Here is a 24,683-nt window from a genome sequence, read left to right on the forward strand (position 1 = left end):
AAATTAGGATGAAATTTCCATTTATAAAAACTCCATATTGTTGTGACAAAGAGTAGTTGTAACAACTCCCCCTGGATTTATTGCATTCCAGGAATTGAAAGGAAGGTATACAAGGATCACTTTAAACTGAGGCAGAGACTGAGTGGCTCAGTTTGAAGTTTTATTTTTATTCACAATAAAATCACACATTTCTAAAACTTCAGAAGGGGTGAATTTACCAGGCTGGACGACGCTGAAGTTGGCTTCCTATCCACAGCTTCCAACTGGCGAGTGCCCTAAAGGAACATTCCAACGCATTTTTCCCACCAAGACCACCTCAGACCAGTCCTACTGAAAAACCACAGGACCTGGACTGATCACACCTGGATTAAATTAGGATTTAGATAGATTAGATTAAACAGTTTCTGAATTATTCATTCATTCATGAAAAAAAAAATGAATGAATGAATGAGTTTCTAAATTATGAAAATTACAAATAGGATGATTTGATGTAGTTGATACTTTTTAAATGATGTATTTTTTTGTGCATCAGTCTGCCCGTTGTTGAGGGGTGAGGTGGATTGTAGACTGACGACAAAAACTAACAAGACGGGAGGCAACAGAAGTTCCCAACAACAAATCTTTATTTTGAAACACAAAGTGCTGCGAACAGGAAAGCCACCAAAACATGAACCTATCATGAAGTAAATGTGACCAAACCAACTTGTCAGAAAAGCAACATAGCAACAGATGGGGTGACGACTATTATGGACTAGCACAACAAAAAAGGAAAGACAAGGGACATTTAAACTCACAGGGCCGACACGTGCAAAGGATCATGGGTAATAGTTACAATGAAAGCACAACTCAAAGCAAAACAGGAACTTTAAAATAAATCAGGAAAAAATTAAAACCCTAACCATAAAATCCTATACCACATTTTTGTCTATGTAGTCATTCTCCATCTAAATTCTTATTTTTAATGAATGCAGTCATAACTCCTTTTCAAACTAGATGTTTTGTCTGCAGCATGAATGACCTCTTAAGTCAGGGGCACATGCTTCTCCTGACATAACTGTGTCCAATCTGACATATTTCCCAGTTTCTTTGCTATGTTGATGTCTAAAATTGTGATGTCGCCTCTTGGAGTCCATCGTAAAAGTGCAAGTTTTTGTCTGTGCCCAGTCTGTGTAAATGCAACACAGTGATTTAGAGCACCCAGCGGTTTGTGAACAGGACCTGGTCTGAGGTGGACTCTGTGTGTAAAATGCAATAAAAATCCTCCTATTTCACATTTTCACAAATAAGACAAAGGTTTCACAAATCAGAAACTGTGTTTAATGCATTTTCTTCCATCTAACTCATAATTTAATGCTGGTTTGAGCAGTCCAGGTCCTGTGGTTTTGGAACAGGACCTGGTCTGAGGTGGTCTTAGTGTGAAAAATGCAGTGGAATGTTCCTTTAGTGAAGCCAGCTTCATCGTCCTCCAGGCTGGCTGGAACTGAATGGAAAACAAGTAAAAAAACCCAGAAGATGTGAAACACACTGCATACAGGAACCCAGAACCAGAACCACAGTCCTAGAGAACCCAGAACTCCCAATGTCTGTAACAGAGGAACCACAAGTTCAATTCACAAATGATGAGGAGAAAAATACCATTAAAAAAATTCTGCCGAACCACCAGACCCAAGGGTGCTGCAGTCCCAAGCAGCTCCCACTGGAACCAGGGCCGCGCCTCCATCCGGTGATCCGTCGGTCCCGGACACCCGTCCGCCGAGCAGCGACGCCCGACAGAACCGAACCCTGGAAAACAAAGTGACGCAAAACAGCAGCTGGATCCCGTTTGGGAGAGAAGCGCTGCAGGTGGCAGAGCAGCACCGCACTGACAGAGAGATGTGCAGAAATGAATCTGAAGATGTCAGATTGAATCAGAGGCTGTGGAAGTGACTCTGTTCCGTCACACACCTGCAAATGCAGAAAAGAGGCTCAAAGCCCAATTCTGGACACACCTGGCACCTGTAGCTCCGAGCCACGCCCACACTGGGCTGCAGGCTCGGAATGAGAACTGCGGGAGGGGGCGGGGCTTAAGCACTTTTCTCCATTCTTATTTCAAATCCAAAACTAAGAAGAACATCGTTACGCAATGCAGTAAGAACTCATTTCAGAGCTTCCATTCTGCATGTTGTATTTAAAAACACTTTTAGAACATCCATCCCATCACTGACTGACCACATGCTGGAATATGAATCAACATCTTCTTAGCGGTGAAAAGCTCCGCGGAAAACAATTAAGGACTGTTGGAACTGGACCAGACGAACCAGAACCTCAGACTGGGGCTCCTCCCCCTTTGTGGTAGTTCGGTTCCTTAAAGCATCTTTCAGAAGGAGCATCCTCCAGAGATTACATGCAAATAATAAGGAGGTAAAATAGAAATACACAGCAGACACACACGCATGCGCATGAATCAAGGTCCAGGTTTGCGCATGCGCAAATCTCCAGGTTGTCATGGAAACCAAGTCTATGATATACATGACGTTTTTTGTTGTGGAGTAACTGGCCCTGACCTAGGATTACACAAAATGATGTCATCAGAAAAAAGCATGAATACCCCCCACATCTTAAACTCACCAGAACTTTCTAGAAGCACTCAGAGCCGTAAGGTCCTGCAGGTATTCTCTAAAGTTCAAAGCCCCCTTTGTGAAAACAAAGTTGGTATTTCTGTTTATTATTACACGACATCTTCAACACTAAATTATCACCACGAATCATGATGGATTCTTCTTTGTCGGATACTCCCTGTGAGGTGAGAGAGGGCTTCATTCTTCTCGGCCGCAAAGGAGTTTATAAGGTGGAAAAGTTTCTTGGTGAAGGCTCTTATGGAAAAGTGGCCAAATGTAAGAAACTGGGAACTGACCAAGTTGTGGCAATCAAAATCATTTGGGGTTCAGGCCAAATGGAAATCAATGCTCTGGAAGAGCTCAGCCAGATCAACGCCGACGATCACAACCTGGTCAAGTTTGTGGAGAGCTTTAAGTATAAAAAGTACACGTGCATCGCTTTTGAAGTGTTGGATCAGAGCCTTCTGGATTTCATGGAAAAAAGGGATTTCCATCCCCTGACTGTGGAGGAAATCAGGACCATTGCCTGGCAGTTGATTGTTGCCCTGAAAGGCCTGAAAAGCGTCAACTTGGTCCACTGTGACATTAAACTGGACAACATCATGCTGGTGGATCAAGTTTCAGAGCCTTTCAGGGTCAAACTCATAGATTTTGGTTTGGCTGAGAAAATTGGAAACATGCGTACTGGAGCTACGATGCAGAACATTTGCTACAGGGCACCTGAAGTCATCCTGGGTCTGCCCTTGGACCAAAGTGTAGATTTGTGGACAGTTGGCTACATTCTCTTTGTGCTGTACACGGGGAGCTTCATCCATGGATGGGACGCTGAATACAACATCCTCCGAGCCATGGTGAAGATGCAAGGCATGCCTGAGGAGAAAGTTCTAAGCCAAGGGGTTTACACTACAAGATTTTTTACCAAGACCAAAGAAAACTCTCAGGATGTCTGGAAGCTGGACACACCACAACAGCAAAGCAAGAAAAAAGGGAGACTGGTCGAAGACAACATTCCGTTCTGGTCCTGTGACCAACTCATCCACAGCTGTTTGGACAAAACAAAAATCAAAGAAGTGCAACAGTTTGTGGACCTGCTGAAGCGGATGCTGATGGTGGATCCAAGCAAACGCATCTCTCCAAGTGAAGCACTACAACATCCATTCTTCACTATGGGGAGGGTGCAGCCCACTGCTGGCTCTCACACCACCAACCCAGAAGAGCCACCAGCATTGGAGGTCCACCCACAGCCTGAAGCAAAAGAGGTCACCAATACTCCTCAAAGACCAGCTGCTGTTTCCCAGGAATGTTCCAGCATGAAAAAGAAACCAGGCAGGATCCAACAGCAAAGAGAGACAATTAGAGAACATCTGGCTAAATTAGAGGAACGCTGTAGTTTCAAAAAGAAACCAGGCAGGATCCAACAGCAAAGAGAGACAATTAGAGAACATCTGGCTAAATTAGAGGAACGCTGTAGTTTCAAAAAGAAACCAGGCAGGATCCAACAGCAAAGAGATGCCATCAATAACTATCAAGCTGCCTTACAAAAGAGGAATCCTGGAACCCAGCAAGATCACAACACTGACAAGAGTTTACAAAGTCAGGCAGCATTTAGAAGAAAAAGACGCTTCTAAAGGCATCAGGTTACCCCCCTAAACCCCCACCCCACCCCCAACCCCAACCCAATCCATCAGAAAGTCATCCATCAATTTGGCCTCTGACTGCCAGGTCTGTACCTCCAAACCCAAGAAGAAAATCTTCTCTAAAAATTCCTCTACACTGTGTGGAAACGTCTGTCACCAAAATCCGGTCAAAAACAGGGGCAGCACTTCAGTCTGTCGGTTAACTTGGTTGGCTGACAGAACTGGGTCTGCGTGGGTTTTCTCCGAGCACTTCGGTTGCCCCCCACTTTTAAAAAATTGATTCTTTAAGAATTGGTGACCTTTACACAGATGTAGACCAAAAACCAATTATTGAGCTTCCAGCTTTTCAGTTTAGCTGTGAAGTTTCACTGAACAAAGAGGTACAGCCCAAAAAACTACCCCCCCCCCCCAAACCAAGCCAAACCAAACGGAACCAGACCAAACCAAGCCAAACCAAACCAAACGGAACTAGACCAGGCCAAACCAAACCAAACCAGACCAAACCAAACCAAACCAAACCAAACCAGACCAGACCAGACCAGACCAAACCAAACCAAACCAAACCAAAACCAACCAGAACCCACAATTATTAAATATGTTATAATAAATATATGAATACAAATAATACTAATAAAACAAATTAATAAAATATTAATAGAGTAAATAAAATAACATCAGTCACCTAAATTTGTAGGGAAATAACTCAAACAAATCCTGGCAGTCCTGTGGGTTTTTCTCCGAGATCGTCGGTTTCCCCACAGTAATTGTTAGTAATTGGCTCCCCTCCCTGAATCGCCACCTTATCGTGGTGGAGGGGTTTGCGTGCCCGAATGATCCCAGGATTGTGTTGCTAGAAGCATTTGCCCTGTTTGGCTGTTTCATGGCAAACTGGTCCTGGGGGACGAGCCAGACTAAGGGCGATTCAAACAAAAAACATTTGATGATATGACTGAAAGAACCAGGTCCCGAATCCAAACAGCCAAAATGAGCTTCTTCTATAGGGTGGCTTGGCACTCCCTTAGAGATAGGCTGAGAAGCTCTGTCACCCAGAGAGAGCTTGGAGTAGAGCCCCTGCTCCTCCACATCCAGAGGAGCCAGTTGAGGTGACTCAGGCATCAGTTGTGGATGCATCCTTACACAGCAGAAACAAACTCAGACTAGGAGCTATGCAGCTTTCTGAAATGGTTCATCTTGAATTTTCACTATTTCAGTCTGGACTCAGTCAGGATTTCCACCTACTCCATATCTACGAACAGGCTCCAGACTTAATGTACAACTGTTTCACTTTGTTTCAAGCTATCGCTATGGTGACCTTCTGCTCTTCCACAAGGAATTCTGCAAGTACTGTACAGTATCAGTAGAAAAGTAGGCCAAACATTGCAGAACCACAGACAGAATGCAAGTTTTGTTTGACCTTTCATGTATGGTCAAAAACTACAGGCACTGGTAATGGTATGCCTGCTTTAGCAGGTTGGGGTTCGATTCCCTACGGTGTCCTACAGAAGATTTGGACTTTTATACATGAAATGTTGAGCACTGTGACAATAAAGTTTAAAAAGAAAAAGAGAAACTTACTAGTTAACCTAAAAGCTTTGGAGCCAATATAAATCTAAACATTAGAATAAGTAAAAATAATGCAAGAAACGTTAGCATGATGCAAACATCCAGTCTTGGACTCCCTTTGCCTGACGGAGACATGGCAGCGGGAGACGGACCACATCCATCTCCACGAACTGTGCACCCGGACTGCTCCGTGCTCTGCACCCCCCGCTCATCAGGAAGGGGTGGGAGCGGACTGGCTGTTGTCTACCGGGATATCTCCCCCTGCTCGAAGCTGAGGTCGGACTCTTTCAGCTCATTTGAACTGCAGATTACCAAGGTTGGATCTGACTCTCCGTTTTATTGCATTTTAATTTACCGACCTCCTGGCCATGCACGGGTATTTTTAGATGAGTTTGCCGAGTTTTTATCAGGTATCATCAATTTTAACTCTGTACTCATAATGGGTGATTTAAATATCCACATTGATGACTCTTCCTGTGCCTCTGCCACAGAATTATTATTTATAACTGAGTCTTTTAATTTGATTCAACATGTTTCTGTCCCCACCCATGACAAAGGACACACTCTGGACCTAGTCTTCTCCCTAGGTCTAGATATTAGGGAGCTTAGTGTAAAAGACAGTCACATCAGTGATCACTGCTGGATTTTCTTCAGTGTTATTTCCCCCCGCCCATCTTTACCCACACCTGTTAGAATACAGCGACGTATTTTAAGTCAGAATGTATCAGATAGATTCACAGGTTTGATACAAACTCTTTTAATCATTTTAACGATGTAGATTCTTTTATGCATTCTTTTAACAGTCACTGTGAAACTATTTTAAACACAATTGCTCCTGTCAGACAGAGTGTCTCTTCCAAAAAGTCATTTCCTTGGATAAATGCTGAAATTCATTCCTTCAGAAGACTATGCCGTAAAATAGAACGTCTAGGGAAAACAACAAAACTGGAGGTGCACAGACTGCATTTTAAAGAGCTGATCTCCACCCTAAATGACATGATAAAACAGGCCAGATCAACATTTTTTCAAAAACTTATTTCAATGAACAAAAGAAACCCCAAAACTCTTCTTAACATCATAAATACACTTACATCACCGTCTTACTCTCAACTCCCCAATCTTTCCCAATCAGATTGTAGCACTTTTCTTCAGACCTTCTCGGCTAGGATTTCAAATGTTGGACATAACATCGCTCCTTTAGTTGGTGCTCGGCCACCACCATCCCCTAAATTCTCACAGACGTGGTCTAATTTTTCTCCAGTCACAGTGGAGGACATCCATTCTCTGCTCAGTAAGATCAAGCCCTCATCTTGCCCCCTCTATATAATTCCAACTCCCCTTTTTCTCAAAGTGTTTGAGTGTATTGGTGCTGCCGTGGTTGACCTTATAAATCTCTCCTTAACGTCTGGATCTGTTCCTTCCTTTCTGAAGCACGCTGTGATAAAGCCTGTGCTTAAAAAACCTAACTTGGACCACTCTGATCCAAATAATTTCCGTCCCATTTCAAAACTTCCTTTTATTGCTAAGATCTTGGAGAAGGTTGTAGCAGAGCAACTAAGGTCATTCTTAAAACATAACAATATTTGTGACGTTTTCCAATCCGGCTTTAAAAAGAACCACTCAACTGAAACAGCTCTTTTAAAAGTTTCCAAGGATGTGCTCATGGCGGCAGATTCTGGTCAATATACCGTTCTCGTTCTTTTAGACCTAAAATCTGCATTTGATACTGTAAACCATGAAATCATGCTGGAACGTCTTCATAATGACTACGGTTTATCTGGTTCTGTCCTAAGCTGGTTTGTCTCCTATTTCAGTGGTAGATCTTATAAGGTTTGTGTTGACTCTCTATCTTCAGAAGCAAAAATCCTGTCTTGTGGCGTTCCCCAAGGTTCTGTATTGGGACACATTCTATTCACTCTCTACATGATTCCCCTTGGGAGACTCATCAGCAAATTTTCGAATATTTCTTATCATCTTTACGCTGATGACATTCAACTTTATTGCTCCTTTGGAAAAAATAATTACACAAATCAATCAAATCTACTAGACTGCTGGCCAGCATTAGAGTTTGGTTAAATGACAACCATTTACTCCTGAACCCCTAAAAAGACAGAGACAATAATTTTTGCTCCTGATGACAAAATTCCCTCCATTAAAAGACACCTTGGTTCACTGAACTCTTCTGTCCAGCCCAGTCTCAGGAATCTTGGTGTCTGGTTTGACAAAGCTATGTCTCTAGACTCTCATTCGAAGCGCTTGGTCAAAAACTGTTTTTACCACCTGAGGAATGTGACTAAACTGAAGACAATGTTAACCAGATCTGACCTTGAGTTGATCATCCATGCTTTTATCTCCTCTCGTTTAGACTATTGTAACTCTCTTTTTACTTGTTTTAACAAAAGGTCTCTTAAACGTCTCCAACTGGTCCAGAACTCTGCTGCAAGGCTTTTAACTGGAACCTATAAGCGCACTCATGCCACCCCTCTGCTTTTATCTCTACATTGGCTTCCTGTTAAATTTAGAATAGATTTTAAGATTTTGATTTTAGTTTTTAGAGCCCTGCACGGACAAACCCCGATCTATATTTCTGACCTTTTAACTCCCTACACTCCTGCACGTTCTTTGAGGTCCACTGACAAAAATCTTTTATGTATTCCAAAAACTCATAGTCGCTCCCCGACTTTGGAATGACCTCCCCCTGTCTCTGCGCCAGATCGACTCTGTGTGGCCACCTTCAGACTGCGGACAGCGCAGCATCTGCTTTGCAGTTTTGGACTGCCGTAGTTGGATACTGCATGTGTGCTGCTGAAGAAAGCTGGGCTTATGGATCTGACAAACATTTGTTTCTGCCCCAGCTTCATACCTTTCACCTTTTTACCGCTCTGTACTACAAGCCAGGCAACTCTTGCTCTGCAAGAGGGAAATATTTTCAACACATGGAACATGGTTGTTTGAGGAACCTTTTTTTGGGATCGATCTCATCAACTCACCAACTCTGTTTTCAGCTACCCTGAGGTCAAAATTGAGAGATGCGGGTTGTGGGACGCTTGGACATCTCCTGCGGACTCCTGTTCCTGAGCTTGCTGCTTTGACTGGAAAGCAATCTCTGAGAACACTGCACAATGTTGTCAAAGAGATCTCTCTCTCCTTGCCTGTGTCCTATAGAGCTTACGTGATGGATCTCAATGCATCTAACCAGTGGGTGGATGGTGTGGATTTTAATTTTCCTCCTCTGCACGTTTTTCCAGACTGTGAAGGATGGCAGGAGGACAGAACCAAACTCATGTCCTGGTCTACTCCTCTAATTGGAAACTTTGAAATGATTGGGAAGAAGTCTTTATATTTTTTCTGTGTTAAAGTTTTGAACTTGCGCTTCTTAATGGATGTCAAAGTGTTGAGGTGGGCTGAATTGTTCGGCACAGTGTCTTCCCCGAAGGGCTATTGGAGATCCCTGAACAAAGCTCCCGTTGAGAAAGGGGTACGTGACCTCCAGTGGAGGGTCATACATGGAATCCTAGCCACAGACATATATCTGGTGCACCTTAATCCTGGCATGGGGGATAGGTGTCCGTTCTGTTCTATTGCGGAAACAGTGGAACATCTTCTTTTGCAGAGTCAACATCTGACTGGACTTTTTTCCCTTCTTAGTGTTACGGAGCCTCTGGCAGACTCCTCCCCCTCCTCTCTCTGCTTGGCTTTTAATTCTACTCAGCTGCGACTACTTACCTCATCTCACCGCCTGCCTTCATAAGGAGCTCCAGGACCAGTATTCAACGCCAGTTCGTTGCCCCTGATGGAATTCTTAGCCACGAGTGGTTGTCTGCATCAATCTGGAAGCCTCACTGTCTGCTCCATCTGGTCACACCGCGAGCCTCTGCCGATCCTACTCCCTTCACGAGCCTCCACTAACTCCGCCGCTCCCCGGATCCTACGGACGAATCCACCAGTGACGCCACAGGAATCCTCCTCCCTCGACGTGGACACCTCAGAGCCTGCTGCCCTTCCTACTTACCTGATTATTAAATCCATTCGCTATTTACGCCCGTTCTCACCTGTGTCTTCTTCTGGGTTTCAGCATCTGGATCTTTATTGTTCTGTAGACACCATGACACTTAGTTCTTTTTCTCAGGGGCTGGGCCAACAGCTTTCAGTTGTGTGTTTTATCTATGGGCTGAAATGTTTGGCCAAAAAGCGAAGAGTCCATGTTTTGTTAAATTTTCTTTCAGGAAAAGCCAAGTTGGCGGTGTGGTTGACGAGGAAAAATCAGATACGGGGAGTTGGGTCTGATGTCCTGTTTATTTTTAAGAGACATTTGGTGGCTAGGTTGAGCGTTGAGTTTGGTTTTCATAAGCTCACACTTGATGTATTTGATAATATTTGGGCTGAATGAAATGTTTTGTCAAGGATGACTATTAAGTGCTAAATTTTTGAGTTTGTTTTAAAGATGTGTTTTCTTTAGTTTGTGATGTGAATATTTTCCTTGTGTAATGATGAATGGTCATTAAAGGTGTTCTAAAACTTTGGCAGGTGAGATGAATCCAACCAATTACCTGGCAAGGCTGCCTGCTGCTGGGGGAAGGGGCGTGTCATGACAAAGTTTAGGCCAACACAATAATAATATAACATTCAGGCTATGTGACAAGGACTTATTTTTAGGTGTCCATTGTTACTTTTTAATGGTAACTCTGCAGCCAATCAGAGTGTTGGATTCACCCGGACCATGATACCTATGCCTTATTACTGCATTCCAGTGGAATCATTGCTTTGTAGCAGCTCCATGAACATCTGCCTCATTTGTTGTTTGTCTGTCGCTTTGGACATTGAAAATGATTCAAAATTGGGATTTATTGATAGTTTGATAACCACAGTGATCAATAATTCCACCCCTTCACATCTTCCATAATGTCCTATGTCGCTTCCATTTTCAAACTGGAAGCGAAAAAACAAAGAACAGGGAGATGGGTTCAGGTCAATTCAAAATCCATCCAACTTAAAGAAAAAGTTTAAGGAGAAATTTTGTGATATTTTAATTTTGACAACAAAATAATTAAAATAGCAGACTTTGCTGAGCATCTGACACAGAGGTGGTACGCCCTGCATGTTGTGGTCACGTGATCCATTAGTTTGTCTTGGACCATTTTAGGTTTTTTTTCTGGCTCTATGGTTGGTTTAGAGCTTGATATGATGTCACAGAACCGTGGCTTTTCTATGGTGGAACAGAGAAGACTGTATATTTTTGGAAACTGTCCAGATATAACAGTGTAGAGCTGGGGATTTATTTGTCTTTTGAAAGACCAAACCTCAATGCCCATTTAAATAAAAAAATGTAAATTTAAAATCTGCAGATCAACATGGACAATGAGTCTGTGGTGACTTTGTAGCTCTTTATTAGGGGCTCCTTTAACTATTTGTAGTAAAAATCTTACAATGCAGCTCCGTCTGAATCCAGTCCTTCTGCTTGTGTTTTATTAGCTGTTCAAACTGGAAATAGTTTTGAAGATCTACAGCCAGTGCAACCATCTGTCTGTGTCTCTGCGGGCATCTATATGCGCATTTCCAAAACACATACAAACAATTATCAATAGATGAATAGCATTACCTGTGATAATGCAAGAACTTTATGATAAAAGAATTGCTTTTGATCACAAAATATTTTATCTATGATTGCAAATTCTTAAAGGTGTATGTATGTATGTATGTATGTATGTATGTATGTATGTATGTATGTATGTATGTATGTATGTATGTATGTATGTATGTATGTATGTATGTATGTATGTATGTATGTAAGACTTAAAATTGTTGATTTGTTGTGTATACTGCTGTTGTTTAACATCATATGATAATAATGTTAAAGAGGGACATTCCCTGATTGTTTGTAACATCCTAATGAGATTCAATTAAAATAAATTAAATAAATAAACAGCCAAAAATAAATAAACAGCAAAAAAAAAGAACAAAAAGAAAGAAGATGTTGAACCTCCTCGTGAACTTCCGGGTAGTAAATGAGTCTGTGAAGTGGTGCTCTTATCTTGAAGGATACCGGAAGCTGGTGTGCCGCACGCAAACTTAACGTGACGACATTCCATGTTTTCAGGAAAAAAGAAGCCGAGAGGCAGATGCAGTCTTTTCTAGGTCCTCTTCTGCTCGGGTCTGCGTGCACGCGCAGTTGACGGTGGTTTGACGGGTGGATGTTTGGAAGCTGCAGGTCTCCCGGTGCCGCCCCCCCACAGAAGCCGCGTTAGCCTAAGACGGTCGGATCCAGAGTGAGCCCCGGTAAGATCCATCATCACAGCCGTCCAGCCAAGTCCTCGGTAGCGTTTTAGAGCAGATAAACCGCACCACGTCCGTCTGTGGGGATCAGATTCACTCAGGCGTCCATCACGTATAGATGGATCTGCTTACGCAAGATGAAACTGCCAACGTGTACCAGGCCCAGACTAGGAGCTCTGGTTCACCAGTCTACTGGTGCTCAGCATCACCAGCAGCCCTCATCACCATCCTGCATCAGTTTAAACCATCCTGAACCAGGTTTCATCAGTTTAAACCATCCTAAACCAGATTTTATCAGTTAACACCAGCCTATACCAGGTTTAATAGTTCAAGCCACCCTAAACCAGGTTTCTTTAGTTCCCACCAGCCTATACCAGGTTTCATCAATTCAAACCATTCCTAAACCAGGTTTCATCAGTTTAAACCACCCTTAACCAGGTTTCATCAGTTTAAACCATCCTAAACCAGGTTTCATCAGTTTAAACCATCCTAAACCAGGTTACATCAGTTTAAACCATCCTAAACCAGGTTTCATCAGTTTAAACCATCCTAAACCAGATTTTATCAGTTAACACCAGCCTATACCAGGTTTAATAGTTCAAGCCACCCTAAACCAGGTTTCTTTAGTTCCCACCAGCCTATACCAGGTTTCATCAATTCAAACCATTCCTAAACCAGGTTTCATCAGTTTAAACCACCCTTAACCAGGTTTCATCAGTTTAAACCATCCTAAACCAGGTTTCATCAGTTTAAACCATCCTAAACCAGGTTACATCAGTTTAAACCATCCTAAACCAGGTTTCATCAGTTTAAACCATCCTAAACCAGATTTTATCAGTTAACACCAGCCTATACCAGGTTTAATAGTTCAAGCCACCCTAAACCAGGTTTCTTTAGTTCCCACCAGCCTATACCAGGTTTCATCAATTCAAACCATTCCTAAACCAGGTTTTATCAGTTTAAACCCCCCTTAACCAGGTTTCATCAGTTTAAACCATCCTAAACCAGGGTACATGAGTTTAAACCATCCTAAACCAGGTTACATCAGTTTAAACCATCCTAAACCAGGTTACATCAGTTTAAACCATCCTAAACCAGGTTTCATCAGTTTAAACCATCCTAAACCAGATTTTATCAGTTAACACCAGCCTATACCAGGTTTAATAGTTCAAGCCACCCTAAACCAGGTTTCTTTAGTTCCCACCAGCCTATACCAGGTTTCATCAATTCAAACCATTCCTAAACCAGGTTTTATCAGTTTAAACCCCCCTTAACCAGGTTTCATCAGTTTAAACCATCCTAAACCAGGGTACATGAGTTTAAACCATCCTAAACCAGGTTACATCAGTTTAAACCATCCTAAACCAGGTTACATCAGTTTAAACCATCCTAAACCAGGTTTCATCAGTTTAAACCATCCTAAACCAGATTTTATCAGTTAACACCAGCCTATACCAGGTTTAATAGTTCAAGCCACCCTAAACCAGGTTTCTTTAGTTCCCACCAGCCTATACCAGGTTTCATCAATTCAAACCATTCCTAAACCAGGTTTTATCAGTTTAAACCCCCCTTAACCAGGTTTCATCAGTTTAAACCATCCTAAACCAGGTTACATGAGTTTAAACCATCCTAAACCAGGTTACATCAGTTTAAACCATCCTAAACCAGGTTACATCAGTTTAAACCAGGGGTCGGCAACCCAAAATGTTGAAAGAGCCAAATTGGACGAAAAAAACAAAAAACAAATATGTCTCGAGCCGCAAAATATTAAAAGCCCTATTTAAGCCTTATAATGAATTCAACACATGCAATGTGTATCTATATGTATCTATATTAGCCTGCTATCAAAATGACTAAGTTGCTTCAAATAGCATTTCAACGCTTCAAAGCAATATTAACGATTAAATGTTTATTTGCCCAGCAGTGCATTCTGCGGTGAACGACGCGTCACGTTACTGCTCTGTTGTGAAAGTTTTACTCCATTACATTATAACAACCCAGCCAGGACATCACTTTAGTGGGAAAGATACAGTTTTGGCTTTATTGGAGAGCAGTCCGTGCCTCATACAGCATATATCCCGGATAGACTCACACAGAAATTAACATGAAGAGCATAGAAATTCCACTTCAGTCTCAAGCTTGTTAATTCAAGCACACATAAACAGACAAAACGGCATGCACGTGATTTCAATTCACAACACTCTCACTCAAGGTTTTACCCCAAAACTCCCCACTTCCCATGAGCCTTAGGGGCTGAAGGCGGGGCTAACCCCCAGGTCGCTAAAATATCAAGGAATTATGTTTCATTGCTTTGATAAAATTAAAGAAATGTAAACAAGAAATCCGATTTTTGATGTCATTTTTATTTTGAGGATTCGAACAAAAGAATGCTCCACTGGCATTTCTGAAGTTTAATTTGTAAATTTGTGTTTTGTATTGTACTTTCGTTTTGTACAATAAAGTTAAAAAAAGTAATATTGTAGTGGCGGTCATGTGCATTTTAGGTCTGTTAGCAGCAGGGGATTGTGGGATGCGGTCTCTTGATCTAATTAGGGCTCAGCATGAGCATTTCTGTTTTCCCACTTTTCTTTTCATATGGCAGTTTTGTTGTTCCATCTTGGTTCATTCTTCCTCTTATGTTGTTTCTTTATGTTGCACCATAAGTGTGGGAGGGGGAGTGGTTGATGACTCCTGTGCAATGTTCAATGAGGTGCGTGTTTTTAGTCAAGGAGCTTGTAATGCTAGAAAGGAGACTGCGCCCTCAGCTAAGCTTACTGCCTGCTCCTCTCTGAAACTGTTTGGATATGTGCCTTGTATGGGACACGAACATTTCTCCAGTGCAGCCAATTAATTGACAGCTCAACTTCCAGACAGCTTGGCTCTCGTTTTGCCCTCTGCAAGTAACGTACCTGCTTAAGAATGTTGGTGTCTTGTTTTTCCTACTACAGAAACCATATTAAAACAAAAAATATATTTCTCTCCCCCATCTTTTTACATTTTCAAACATTTTTGAAAATACTCCAGGGAGCTACTAGGGCAGCACTAAAAAGCCGCTTGCGGCTCCTGAGCCGCAGGTCAACGAGCCCCGGTTTAAACCATCCTAAACCAGGTTTCATCAGTCAACACCAGCCTATACCAGGTCTCATCAATTCAAACCATTCCTAAACCAGGTTTTATCAGTTTAAACCACCCTTAACCAGGTTACATCAGTTTAAACAATCCTAAACCAGGTTTCATCAGTTTAAACCACCCTTAACCAGGTTTCATCAGTTTAAACCACCCTTAACCAGGTTTCATCAGTTTAAACCATCCTAAACCAGGTTAAATCAGTTTAAACCATCCTAAACCAGGTTTCATCAGTTCAAACCTTCCTAAACCAGATTTTATCAGTCAACACTAGCCTAAACCAGGTTTTTATAGTTCAAGCCACCCTAAACCAGGTTTCTTTAGTTCCCACCAGCCTATACCAGGGGGGTATTCCAGGAAGCAGGTTATGCTAGCTCCCACGGTAAGTTTGAGGCTAAGGAAGTTGATAACCTCAGTTTTCGGTTCCAGAAATGGAGGTATGTTTCAGGGTATGTCAAGTTGCCATAGAAACTCATGCTCTGAACATAACCTGGTCCGGAGCAGGTTTAGTTGAAGGTTAGTTTGTTTACAGAGAGGTGAAGCAGCATGGCGTGTCCATTTGAAGATGATTTAGTGGATGAAGAAGCTCAGATAATACTTTTTCCACCGTGAGAGGGTGATAAGACCATATATGGATGTTGGAAAATTCAACTTTTTTACTTTGATCTAACTTAGTTATTTGTTTCAGTTAAGATAAATTATTTTTTTTGTTAATTCAGTTTAAAAATAACACGTAGTTATCAGACAGTTATTTTACTTTCATTCAAATTAATTTAATTAAGTAGGTGTAACTTTGATGCTGCTGTTAGATTGGCACCGCAAGGGATTGTGGGATACCATTTCCTTTGCCAGTCTGGACGGATTTTGATTTAAGTGTTGGTTTTTGACCAAATTTTTTTAGTTGTTTAGCTGTTTTACTGTGTTTTGCCATGTTTTGCTGAGTTATTTTGTCCTACTGTGCTTATGTCTCTGCACCATGAGTGAGAGTGAAGGAGAGGATGATGAGTTTTATAGCACCCCTACCGAGCATTAGTGTAATGACAAAGATGGAGAATTCTTTAATGAATTTGAGCGCAATGTGAATTTTTCTTCGTCCTTTTTATTGTTGTAAAAATGAGCATATCTGCCGGCTCATACTTAGACATATGAGAGATCAAGAAATATAATTAATTAAGATGGAAAAAATATTAATTGAATTGGAGTAATATGACATTTAGTTTGATAAATACATAAATTTGAGTTGTATAAACAATTATTGGGTTTTATAGACGTAAGAAATTAGGTTGATTAAATTTAACTCAATTATTTGTTACCAATAGAAGTAATTCATTTAAGGTGGCAAAATTGGATAAGTTATATATATGTATGCGTCACAAGGAAAATGGAAATAAGATCAGAAACTTGTGCGTTTACTTTGTCTGTTCTTCTACTACAAGCAGAAACTCTTTCTTTTGACGATGCAGCTGTGTTACTTTTTTGATGGACGTATAATCTTCATACGCCGTCATTAAAATCTCATACTCTGTCTCACTAAAGTATTGGGCTCTCTTTGGTTCTCCACGCGTTTCCATGGTGACTCCGGAAATCGGCGATCTATTGAGAATGTCTTTATGTACCTTCCATGCACGAGCATTAACCCAGGGTTACCAAGTCGAGCGTAATTATTACGCCAACTCATATCCGGTCTTCTGGAACCGACATACCCAGAGTAAGCGAGTTCAGGCGGATTTCAGCCAGAGTTCAGGCTTAAAGTCAGGCTAGTTTAAACATGCTTCCTGGAATACCCCCCAGGTTTCATCAATTCAAACCATTCCTAAACCAGGTTTTATCAGTCAACACCAGCCTATACAAGGTTTCAATAGGTCACACCAGCCTAAACCAGGTTTCCTTAGACCACACCAGCCTAACTCAGGTTTGATGAGTTTACACCAGCATATACCAAATATACCAGGTTTCTTTATTTGACACCAGCCTAAACACGGATTCTTTTTTTTTTTTTTTTCTGTATGCTGCTTCATGGTCTTATCCCCCTTCCCCTCCTATTATCACCCCCTACCCCCCCCTCTCTCTAGCGTCCCTCTCTCTTCTTCCCCTCTTTCCTTTTCCGTCCGGTCCAACACCAAAGATTTTCAGACATGATTGAAATTAATAAAGTTTGGCCTCAATTACAAAAGGGGTTTATTCAGACATACCTTTGGTTTGTCAGAAGATTAATAACCCCTCTTGTTAAAGCAAAATATGTCCAACACAAGAGGCCCTCAGCTCTCGTCTGTCTGCCCAGCTGTTGGACAGGACAAGTTAAAAAATAAAAAAAAATAAACACGGATTCTTTAGCTCGCACTAACCTAAACCAGGTGTCATGAGCTCACACCAGCCTTTCCCAGGTTTCATTATTTCCCACCAGTCTATACCATGTTACATCAGTTTGCATTGGCATCAGGGGGGTATTCCAGGAAGCATGTTTAAACTAGCCTGACTTTGAGCCTGAACTCTGGCTGAAATCCGCCTGAACTTGCTTACTCTGGGTATGTCAGTTCCAAAAGACCGGATATGAGTTGGCGTAATTACGCTCGACTTGGTAACCCTGGGTTAACGCACGGTACATAAAGACATTCTCAATAGATCGCCGATTTCTGGAGTCACCATGGAAACGCGTGGAGAGAAAAAAAAAAAGAAAGCGCGACACTTGAGACGGAAGTGAGACGGAGTCTGAGATTTTAATGACGGCGGATAGAAATTATAAGTCCATCAAAAAAGTAACACGGCTGAAAGAGAATTTAGTTAAATTTATTCAAACTCAATAATTGTTTATACAACTCAAATTTACGTATTTATCTAACTAAATGTCACATTACTTCATTAATCTTTTTTCCATCTTAATTACTTATATTTCTTGAACTTTCATATGTCTAAGTTTGAGCCGGCAGATATGCTCATTTTTTAACAATAAAAAGAACGGAAAAAAATGCACGGAGTGCAAAAATTCATCACAGAATATTCCATCACCGTCATAACAGGCTTGGGTGGTAGGGGTGCTATATAAACTCATCATCCTCTACTTTACTCTCACTCATGGTGCAGAGACTTAAGCATAGTAGGACAAAATAGCTCGGCAAAACACGGTGAAACACGGTAAAACAGCTATACAACTAAACACATTTTGTAAAAAACCCACACTTAAACCCAAATCCGTCCAGACAGGCAAAGGGAATGATATCCCAGAATCCCTTGCGGTGCCGATCTAACAGCAGCATCAAAGTTACACCTACTTAATTGAATTAATTTGAACGAAAGGAAAATAATTGTCTGAAAACTATGTGTTATTTTTAAGGTAACCTAACAAAAAAATGATTTATCTTAACTGAAGCAAATAATTAAGTTAGATCAAAGTAAAAAAGTTTATCTTTCCAACATCCATATGTGGTCTTATCACCCTCTCATGGTGGAAAAAGTAATATCTGAGCTTTTTCATCTACTAAATCATCTTCAAATGGACACGCCATGCTGTTTCACCTCTCTGTAAACAAACTAACCTTCAACTAAACCTGCTCCGGACCAGGTTATGTTCAGAGCATGAGTTGCCATGGTAACTTGACCTACCCTGAAACATACCTCCATTTCTGGAACCGAAAGCTGAGGTTATCAACTTCCTTAGCCTCAAACTTATCGTGGGAGCTAGCATAACCTGCTTTCTGGAATACCCCCCTGGCCTCCCTCTTCAGGCTAAAGTAGTCCTCAGCAGCCAACATCAGCCTGCTCAAACATACAGCCCACTCTGGATTATATTGACCAACTTCGGCCCACAACAACTTAAAATTTGCGTATACTTATAAAGCGCTTTCCACCTTCTTTGAAGGCCCAAAGCAGTTTACAGTCACAGTTCCATTCACACACTGACGGCAGCTCCGCTTCTGAACAATGGCACGACCCTTCCACCAGAGGCAAGGTGAGGTTCAGTGTCTTGCCCAACACATGAGCAGGCAAGGCTGGAATCGAACCTGCAATTTTCCAATCAGAGGTCGACCACTCTACCACAGCACTACAGCCGCCTCATCATACATCAACCACATGCTCTTACACCACTCCACACTCTCCTGCACCAGCCCACATTAGCCCCCAAATCAAATCAAATGAAATCAAAGTTTATTTGTAAAGCACCTTTAAAACACAAGGCTCACAGAGTCCATTACCACAGGACCCCCCAGATCTAGACAAAGAGCCAGACCTGAGAGATCCCATTGCAGCGACCCCGCTCACTAAGAAGGGTCCATCACCGATGTGGAGGATCCCTCAGAGGAAAATAACTGGAATTACAGCTAAAATGTAAAAGGAGTGAAATAAAATATAAAATAAATTAAAAAGGAAAATAGGTACATAAATAAACCTTAGTGGACATTTAAATGGTAAAAGTGACTTAATACATTAAAATGAATAAATAGATTGATTAAAAAATAAATAAGTAAATGAAAATACTTATATACACATACACATATCAAATTGATAAAAAGAGAAAATAAATATATCCAATAAATTTCTAAATTTCAATTCAAAGCACGATTAAAAAGGTAGGTTTTGAGCCTTCCTTTAAATACATGAACTGTCTCTGCGGTACTGTGGCATGCTGGGATGCTGTTCTACAGGCTAGGTCCATAAAAACTGAATGAGGCCTCGCCATATGTTTTAGTTCCCAAAGTCCTGTGTCAGAGGACCTCAGGGTCCGCAGGGTTCATACTTTAAAATCATATCAGATAAATATGAAGGCCCAAGACCAAAAAAAAATTTGTAAACCAATAAAATAACTTTAAAATCAATTCTAAATTGCACAGGGAGCCAATGTAGCGATTTTAAAATGGGTGTAATGTGTTCCCGCCCCCTGGTCCTCGTCAGCACATGTGCGGCTGAATTTTGCAGCAGTTGAAGGTTCGATATCCGTGTTCTGGGAAGACCAGAGAGCAAGGCATTACAATAATCCAACATCCCCCTGAATCAGCCCTCATCAGCCTATTTCAGTCCACAGCTGCCTTCATCACCATTAACTACTGTCCCATAAACCCCAATTCACACCAAAGCAGCAGGGATGAACTTTTCATTTGAATGGATCAATACCTCAATTAACACCATGGACATCATACCTGAACACAGCCAGAGAATCCAAAGACCCCAACGCAGATCTGACGGTTTTGCTCTTGAAAAGACGTGTGTGAACCAACAACCTGCTTCTGTAACGCTCCAGTGACATGTTGGTTGTAAATTAGGTGGATTAACCACACTGATATGTGGTTTATCCCTTTTTGTGGTGTTTTGTATTGTGCCATAGTTTCTTCAAACATATGAAGCTGCCGTTCCATCCGTGCAACATTATTAGACTCCAGGGGCCTCATTTATAAACGTTGCGTACGCACAAAAGAAGGCGTACGCCACTCTCTACGCAATAGTTGATGTTTATAAAAAGCAAACTTGACGGGAAAATGTGCGGTCCTTCACGCAAGCTCTGACCCAGGCGTACGCACAAAAACGGGTGAAATGAGAAACGGCGACGCCGTCGGCAGATGGAAGAAACACATGAAAATGACAATACTGCCTCTCAGAAATAACATGAAGACTTCACAAAGCAAGTCTTACAATTAACAGCCTACACGAACACCCGTTTGATCGATCAGCAGTGAAACAAACAAAAAAAATCAAAAGAAAATTACAACAGAAATTCAAATGAACACATATTTGCAAAAAGAAAAGTGAAATATGTTCTGCAATATTGGCATGTTGTGCAATTCATCCTCATAAATAATATAGTTAACAGAATGAAATAATGTACAAAACTGATATTCTCGTCAGTGTGTCCGTCTGGCGGAGCAGATATAGGTGCGGGCGTGCGGACGGACGGACAGACGCACTAATTGTCCACTGGGGAAAGTTGTTTTCATATTAAAACATTTCTTCATAAGCTATGGAAGTATGGTATTCATGCATATGCCTTTAGTTTGTTTTATTTTTGATAAAACAATGTATGGCGTATGTCTCAACCATTCACAAAGCAACAAGAAATTACATTTGCTGATCAATTTCCCATTTCCACGTCGATTATTACCGACATCTGTAGCTTGTCAGATGTAATTAAATGGATGGAAATAAAATGCCCCATCACAATGCGTAATGACGCACAATGGCTGATCTTGCACTCTTAGAAGATGTGGCAAATGGAAGAATTCGGAGTGAACGCATCTTTAGACAGCAAGAAGACTTGCTGGAAAACGAGGATGAGTGGCTTATGAGCCGCTTCTGACTTCCTCGAGCCGTACTGTTGGACCTCTGCGGGCTTTTGGGCCCGGCGTTACAGAAGAGCACTCGGAGGAACCACGCGTGTCACCCAGTGCATGCACCTGGCGCACCGGTGCCCCCCTCCCCGATGGAGCGCTAAACGTTTTTTTGCCTCGACTTTGATGTCTGACCATTTCTTTTTTATTTCGGCCACAGTCCGAGGTTGTGAGGCTACAGCATTTACGGCGTCTGCCACCGTTTGCCGCTCACGTGGCTTTTAGGCATTAGTAATGCCCACACTGTGCCCTCCAAACAACATTTTCTCCTCTTTTCCACCTCGCCAACGATAACTTCGACTTTGCATTGAGTGAAGTTAGGTTTTTTTCATTTCCTCTCTGTGTTTGCCATGATTTCGCAAGCCATGAATATTAATTTGTGGGCGTTTCGCGGACTATTTATGGGCAACTATGGGCGTGTCATGAAGCCGCAAAAGCTGCGCTGCATTTAGAATTGGTTGTGATTTATTAAGGGAAAGATGCGTAGGATGTGCGTGCGCACGGTTTTATAAATCCGAATATTTCTGTGCGTACGCACGTCCTATGTTTCATCCGTACGCCACTTCTGACGCAAATCCTACGCCAAGTTTTATAAATGAGGCCCCAGGCCACTCAGAGCCAGCTTGGCCTTTGAGCAATGTAGACAAAAACCAAGGTTGTACCTTCTGGGGATGCCACAAATCGCGAAAAAGTCCATCTTCAGAACCTGCTGAATACTTTCTCGGGGTCACAGGGCTGTTGGAGCCAATGCAGCTACCATCGGGCAAAGGCAGAGTACACCCTAGACAGGGTCTATTGGAGGGCCACACACTTCCACATGGACATCCTGGGACAATTTAACCAAAGAAGCATATATTTGGACTGTGGGAGGAAGCTGGAGTTCTCAAAAAAAAAAAAAAAAAACACACATGAACAATAGGAACCTGCAAACTCCACACAAAAAGAATCTACCCAGGATTCAAACCAGGGCCTTCTCCCTGTGAGGCGAGAGAGCACCAGCCAAAGCACCACCATACAGCCCCTCAGGGCAAACATGTTTCTTTTAGAGATATTGAGACTAGTTGTTACTGTTAAGGCCCGTACACACCGGGACGAATTTCGCGCGCGATTTTCGCCGATGTTTAACGCCTCGTGACTAAACAAAGGGCACCAATGTGAGTGTGCACACCGACGCGAAAAAACGCCACGCGTCAAAGCGTCAAAAAAAAAAAACGCCTCGGGTTCGTTTTTTTTTTTTTGACGCGTCGCGTCGAAATCTATTCGACCAATGAGAATGGCACTTTTGCACACGTGTCTGGAGCTTCTGAAGTTACAGTAAAACACAACTTGGGGGCGCTCAAACACAAAACTGCCTTGCTGAGCACACATACCAGCGAAGAAGATAGACGTCAAGTAGCGTCTACACTGCCGCGAAGAAATAATGACGGACATTCTAAAATATCCCCGAACCAAGCACCAGTTGGAGCTACTGGTGCTTGAAATATTCATGTTTTCTTTGTATGATTCTGACAAGCGCGTAAATACTTGCTCTCTTCTTCTGAGTGAAAAGCAACTTTAAGAAGCGTAAAGTTCCGCAGCGCCACCTTGTGTACAGGAGTATTTCTGTTTTATATTAAGCGCCATCTAAAGTCAGGGAATGAAATTGTATGTTCGCTCGGCTCATCGTCAGCGAAAATCACCTGGGAGTGAACACAAAAAACGTGGCGAAAAACGCTGGCGAATAACGCCTGGCGAATATTCGTCCCGGTGTGTACAGGCCTTTACTCTTAAAATAAAAAAAGCTCATGAAGATTCAAATACAAACTAATTGGCTCACCTCCCTCCTCTTCCTCAAGGCTGGGTTTTAGGAGGTGCATTGATAAACATATCCATCACAGGAGAAGAGATGGAGGTAGTGGAAGAGTAAAAATACCTTACTCATAGTAGCTCACTTCAGCCTGGGTCAGTCTAGTGTCCCCTTGTGACTCTCAGATTGTTTAGCGCTGTCAGACTGCTGCATCTTTGTAGAGACATCATAGCCAGCGTTAGAAAAGAGAAAAAGAAAAAAAAAGGTTGTCTGGAGGCAAGTAATATTTGTTTGTTCTCCCCAATTTTTGGTTGTCCTTCGATACCAATATTAAACAGCAACGAAAACTACTCAGATGTCAGTACCTACATCTTTATTTATTCTATACATCTAAAATCAACTGCCTCTGATGATGGACATTTTAAAAACTCTTTAAATATTGAAAACAAACATTTTACTAAAGATTGAAGCATCATGTTATGCAAAGTATTGCCATGTAAATCAAATACTGTTACAGTCAAATGAAAATACTTTATCTTACCCTATGATATATCAGAAAATTGATTACATTAACCAACACTGTAACCTAATGAGTATTTTTAAAATTTAGAACACTTGTATGGACTGGGACTAGTACAGCATTCTAAATATAAAGTAATATTTATATGTGATGAAAAGTTATAATATGATATAACATCTTTTTCAAATGAACACATGTGGAAATGATACCATGTTTACATTGTGCGCTGCAGTAGCAGGAAAGACTAATATCCCTGATCTTTTAAACAGGACATGCAGGTGCAATGTTGTCATTTTGCGATGTCTTCGGGCGTACTCGGTTCGTTCGGAAGTCACGTGACATCGTTCGTGTACACTCGGTTTTGTCTTAAAAAGTCGGGCGTCGGTTTCCCAAAAACTTTGAAAAATAGTCAAAAAATACCGACATGTTGAATAAAAGACCAGGGGCCTCATTTATAAAATTTGGCGTAGGATTTGCGTCAGAAGTGGCGTACGGATGAAACATAAGATGTGCGTATGCACAGAAATATTCGGAGTTATAAAACCGTGCGCACGTACATCCTACGCATCTTTCTCTTAATAAATCACAACCAGTTCTAAATGCTGCGCAGCTTTTGCGGCCTCATGACACGCCTATAGTTGCCCATAAATAGTCCGTGAAACGCCCACAAATGAATATTCATTGATTGCGAAACCATGCCAAACACGGAGAGAAAATCAAAAAAACGTAACTTCACTCAATGTGAAGTTGAAGTTATCGTTGGCGAGGTGGAAAAGAGGAGAATAATGTTGTTTGGAGGGCACAGTGTGGGCATTACTAATGCCAAAGAGGCACTTGAGTGGCAGACGGCGGCAGACGCATTAAATG

At 41.7% G+C, this 24,683-nt stretch overlaps 1 protein-coding gene and 1 long non-coding RNA gene across 4 annotated transcripts in view; one reads left to right on the forward strand and one right to left on the reverse strand.

Annotated features, from left to right (window-relative positions):
* Positions 1–608: 608 nt before the first annotated feature.
* LOC144984551 (uncharacterized) lies at positions 609–11,784 on the reverse strand. Its single transcript, XR_013648345.1, has 2 exons — positions 1,636–11,784; positions 609–1,583 (listed from the first exon to the last, which is right to left on the reverse strand). It is a non-coding gene; the product is annotated as an uncharacterized LOC144984551 (long non-coding RNA).
* Positions 11,785–11,826: 42 nt separating this feature from the next.
* LOC105355856 (adenylate cyclase type 3) overlaps positions 11,827–24,683 on the forward strand; it is a 59,729-nt gene continuing 46,872 nt past the window's right edge. For all 3 annotated transcript variants that reach the window (XR_002874888.2, XM_023963944.2, XM_078933394.1), the window contains exon 1: positions 11,827–12,073. The gene's annotated coding sequence lies outside the window, so the exon portion shown is untranslated. The remainder of the gene's footprint in view (positions 12,074–24,683) is intronic.

The sequence above is a fragment of the Oryzias latipes genome, chromosome 16 (genome assembly GCF_053564925.1).
Source record: "Oryzias latipes strain Hd-rR chromosome 16, Olatipes_Hd-rR_3.1".
Classification (NCBI taxonomy): Eukaryota; Metazoa; Chordata; class Actinopteri; order Beloniformes; family Adrianichthyidae; genus Oryzias; species Oryzias latipes.